The sequence below is a fragment of the Schistocerca piceifrons genome, unplaced genomic scaffold, assembly GCF_021461385.2.
Source record: "Schistocerca piceifrons isolate TAMUIC-IGC-003096 unplaced genomic scaffold, iqSchPice1.1 HiC_scaffold_1416, whole genome shotgun sequence".
NCBI lineage: Eukaryota > Metazoa > Arthropoda > Insecta > Orthoptera > Acrididae > Schistocerca > Schistocerca piceifrons.
In genome coordinates this window covers 185001-190000 of record NW_025727254.1, presented here as the reverse complement: position 1 = coordinate 190000, position 5000 = coordinate 185001, and the positions used below count along the sequence as shown (strand labels likewise).

Genomic DNA, 5000 nt, shown 5'->3' with positions numbered 1-5000 from the left:
AGAGCTATCAATCTGTCAATCCTTCCGGTGTCCGGGCCTGGTGAGGTTTCCCGTGTTGAGTCAAATTAAGCCGCAGGCTCCACTCCTGGTGGTGCCCTTCCGTCAATTCCTTTAAGTTTCAGCTTTGCAACCATACTTCCCCCGGAACCCAAAAGCTTTGGTTTCCCGGAGGCTGCCCGCCGAGTCATCGGAGGAACTGCGGCGGATCGCTGGCTGGCATCGTTTATGGTTAGAACTAGGGCGGTATCTGATCGCCTTCGAACCTCTAACTTTCGTTCTTGATTAATGAAAACATACTTGGCAAATGCTTTCGCTTCTGTTCGTCTTGCGACGATCCAAGAATTTCACCTCTAACGTCGCAATACGAATGCCCCCGCCTGTCCCTATTAATCATTACCTCGGGTTCCGAAAACCAACAAAATAGAACCGAGGTCCTATTCCATTATTCCATGCACACAGTATTCAGGCGGGCTTGCCTGCTTTAAGCACTCTAATTTGTTCAAAGTAAACGTGCCGGCCCACCGAGACACTCAATAAAGAGCACCCTGGTAGGATTTCAACGGGGTCCGCCTCGGGACGCACGAGCACGCACGAGGCGGTCGCACGCCTTCAGCTCGCCCCACCGGCAGGACGTCCCACGATACATGCCAGTTAAACACCGACGGGCGGTGAACCAACAGCGTGGGACACAAATCCAACTACGAGCTTTTTAACCGCAACAACTTTAATATACGCTATTGGAGCTGGAATTACCGCGGCTGCTGGCACCAGACTTGCCCTCCAATAGATACTCGTTAAAGGATTTAAAGTGTACTCATTCCGATTACGGGGCCTCGGATGAGTCCCGTATCGTTATTTTTCGTCACTACCTCCCCGTGCCGGGAGTGGGTAATTTGCGCGCCTGCTGCCTTCCTTGGATGTGGTAGCCGTTTCTCAGGCTCCCTCTCCGGAATCGAACCCTGATTCCCCGTTACCCGTTACAACCATGGTAGGCGCAGAACCTACCATCGACAGTTGATAAGGCAGACATTTGAAAGATGCGTCGCCGGTACGAGGACCGTGCGATCAGCCCAAAGTTATTCAGAGTCACCAAGGCAAACGGACCGGACGAGCCGACCGATTGGTTTTGATCTAATAAAAGCGTCCCTTCCATCTCTGGTCGGGACTCTGTTTGCATGTATTAGCTCTAGAATTACCACAGTTATCCAAGTAACGTGGGTACGATCTAAGGAACCATAACTGATTTAATGAGCCATTCGCGGTTTCACCTTAATGCGGCTTGTACTGAGACATGCATGGCTTAATCTTTGAGACAAGCATATGACTACTGGCAGGATCAACCAGGGAGCTGCGTCAACTAGAGCTGAGCAGCCGGCCGCCCGGGAGTGTGTCCCGGGGGCCCGCGCGAACACGCAAGCGTCCGCTCAATCATTCTGCAAACAGGAGGAGGCTGAGCTCCCCTGCACAATACACCTCGAAACCCTCTCAGGTCCCGGCGGCGCGCAGCGCCGTCCCAAGTACTTGGTCGGGTTCGAGAGAGGCGCAATCGCCCGGAGTTAGGCGAGTAGACGCTTTCGGTGCGACCACCCGTGCTCCCAACTGAGCTTGCCGCTGCCGACAGAGGCCCGGGAGCGTGCTGTCGTGGCATTGCCGGCGGGAGACAACACGCGCCACCTACGGTGACCGGCAGCTCCAACGCCAGCGCCACAGAAGGACAAAAGCCCCACTTGGGTGCCGAAGCGAACTCTCCCAGCACAGCGCACGCGCCAACACATCCGCACAGCTGCGATACAAACCACCAGCGAGAACCGCTGGGGCGACCGAGCAGCAGACGGCGTCGCGGCGCCGAGCGCCGGGCGGCGGCGCATCCTCAACGCACACAGTCCTCAATCGGACCAGCACACTGAAGATGTCCACCGCGCTTCGCACCGGGCCCGCGAGGACCTACTTTGGCCGCACGGCGCCGCGCGCAGGGTGCGCCGGCGCGCAGCTGCGACGCCTGCCGCGTCCGTCGGCCGGCGCGCCTGCCACTGGCCGCCCCCACCAGCCGGCTGTAGCGCGTGCGCCCACGCACCGCGCGGCCAGCACGCCGGGAGGCGCCCCCTCACCGGCCGGGGACGGTCCCACCCAGCCACCGCCGCGTATCGCTTCACACCCAGATGCCGTTCAGTTTCGTCGGCATGGTGGGTATCGCTGGAACAACCGGTTAGTACCTCAACCTATCGTCGCCATCACCGATTCACCCCTAGCGAGAACAACCGCACCACAACAGGTTACCATTTGTTCATTTGCGTAACTTCACCAGAAAACGCAGGCGTCCATCGCCATTTGCAACTTCAACGATTATTGCATGCCTGTGTCAGGTGTCACGCCACACTACGTCTGCCCACATACACGCAACAAAATGTGCACGCCTAGACAATACGTGGAAGGTGGCCCCCGTACGTATGCGATGTCCATTGCTCGAACGACTGTCAACCGGCCTCTGTAGCATGTCGCAGATATGGAACGCGGTGCACCATGCCATCACGGTGTGTGAGGAGAGACGACTAGGTCCGAATACATCAACAGACAGCTCATGCTGATCGCCATCCACGGCGTCCGTTCCTCCCACACGTCTCTATGGCGTACCACACTGCAATCCAGCTCTCATAGGGAGACGACACGTAGCTGCGTGCACAATATTTGCACTGTATGGTCCGCCGTTTTTGGGCGCAGTCGTTGTGCGGTCACACATGTGCCACGATGTATCATTCAGTACATAAGGACGAATGTGCAGTACAGATTGTGGTTCACGCGTACGACATCAGCGGACAGTTGACACAGGCCGCACCACAACGTAGCCTGAGTACGTCGCATGCGAAGGGCATTGAACATGCAAACTTCTCACCAACCAGCTTGCGAAGGCAGGGGGCAAGGTGGGGACGTGGGGAGGGGCGGCATGTACGTCCTGCTGCCATCCACATTACAGTGTACAGCAGGAGCATGTGGAAAGTGAGCAAGACTTGCAAGGTGTTTAACATGAAGCGATACACAGGGGTGCGGGCAGTGCGAGTAGCGAACTATATTGCGAGGGTTGCGGGTGGGCAACACTACAGTAATTGAACGAGTCGTATAACAATTACAGAGCAGGTTTAGGCGACAACGTGGGTTACGTTAAGGCGACAACATGGGTTAGGTTAAGGCACAACATGGGTTAGGTTAAGGCACAACATGGGTTAGGTTAAGGCACAACATGGGTTAGGTTAAGGCACAACATGGGTTAGGTTAAGGCACAACATGGGTTAGGTTAAGGCACAACATGGGTTAGGTTAAGGCACAACATGGGTTAGGTTAAGGCACAACATGGGTTAGGTTGAGGCACAACATGGGTTAGGTTAAGGCACAACATGGGTTAGGTTGAGGCACAACATGGGTTAGGTTGAGGCACAACATGGGTTAGGTTGAGGCACAACATGGGTTAGGTTGAGGCACAACATGGGTTAGGTTAAGGTACAACATGGGTTAGGTTAAGGTACAACATGGGTTAGGTTAAGGTACAACATGGGTTAGGTTAAGGTACAACATGGGTTAGGTTAAGGTACAACATGGGTTAGGTTAAGGTACAACATAGGTTAGGTTAAGGTACAACATAGGTTAGGTTAAGGTACAACATAGGTTAGGTTAAGGTACAACATAGGTTAGGTTAAGGTACAACATAGGTTAGGTTAAGGTACAACATAGGTTAGGTTAAGGTACAACATAGGTTAGGTTAGGTTAGGTTAGGTTACACGTTGTTGTACGGAAAGGTGTAGGGGGGGGGGGGGGGGCGGGGGCGGCAGGTTCGTTGATAGTGATTATAGTAAGTGAATGCTTGTGACATGATCAGATTTGTCACGTCAGGATGCACCTTTGGCTTATTAGAGGCGGCGCTCCAATTCTATGCTTGTGTGAGACCTGTGTCTTTGACTCATGTCATTGTTTGTGCGCTGTGACAGGAGGTACTATTGTGATGTTGGGTGCACCGTTGTATAGGACATGTGTGGGTGTTGGTGCCTGGTCTGCGCAATGGTGGATGTCGAAAGGCTGGGATATTGTATTTTCCGCACGGACCTCCTGGTCTGGTTGTGATAGTGTGGATTGTGTAATGTGGCGGAGAAGATGCACTGGATGTTGTTCCATGCTGGTGCTTACATATTGTATGTGCGCCTGTTAGAAGCAGAGAGTGGTGCGTGATCAGAGTGTCTGGCTGACGTGTGGTTCCCATTTTGGGCAGACTCTTTCAGCATGTATACGGACAGTTGTGTATATTTGCTGTAGTTTGATGGCTCTGCATTGATTACTAATCAGCGCCGTGTGTACGGGTAATCTGGTTCCAGTCCAAAATGTTCCATCTGTGTACATTAGTGACAAAGACTCCCCCCATGCAGTGGGGCTCGGTCTGTTATAACTCTTCCGCGTAATATATTTGCCCCACGTTTTTGCGACTGCGAGTGCGAGTGCAACGCGCATGGGGACCGACATGCTGATGGCTCGGTATCGGACGCCGTACAGTGAGCAACGCGATCGCGTCTCTCGCTCGTAAGTGGTACAGGTCGCGGCTCATGTATACGGACAGCGGGAATGTCGCATATTGGAAATAACTCTTCATGAAACGCAAGTTATAGGGGTGGATTGCACTTTACGAGTGCGGGAAACGTCCGCCGTTCATCCGCTGGAGGTGCGAGTTTGGCGGTTGGGGTGGTGCACGAACGGGTGCGGGTGGCGTCATTGCCGGTCCACGGCTTCGTGCGGCAGAGCCACTGGAGATTGGGTGCTATGGTCGACAGAGGCTGCAGCCTTTGTGGGTGGCGTCGAAAGGCGGCCACTGTGGCGCCATCGCTGTCTTAGTCGGCTTGGCGTCTCATAGATGGCGGTAGCGTCGTTGCAGGAGGTCATGTTGCGGGAGACCTACAGATGGCGGTATGTTTTGTGGTGCGGACGTAGTGTTGTCAGATGCGCATAGATGGCGGTATTGCATG

General features: G+C 54.2%; 1 non-coding gene across 1 annotated transcript in view; it reads right to left on the bottom strand.

Moving 5' to 3' along the window:
• The window catches only part of LOC124733960, a 1909-nt gene extending 562 nt beyond the window's left edge, over positions 1–1347 (bottom strand). The window contains exon 1 of the ribosomal RNA XR_007009235.1: positions 1–1347. This exon is cut by the window's left edge and continues 562 nt beyond it. This is a non-coding gene — a ribosomal RNA (small subunit ribosomal RNA).
• Positions 1348–5000: the final 3653 nt, after the last annotated feature.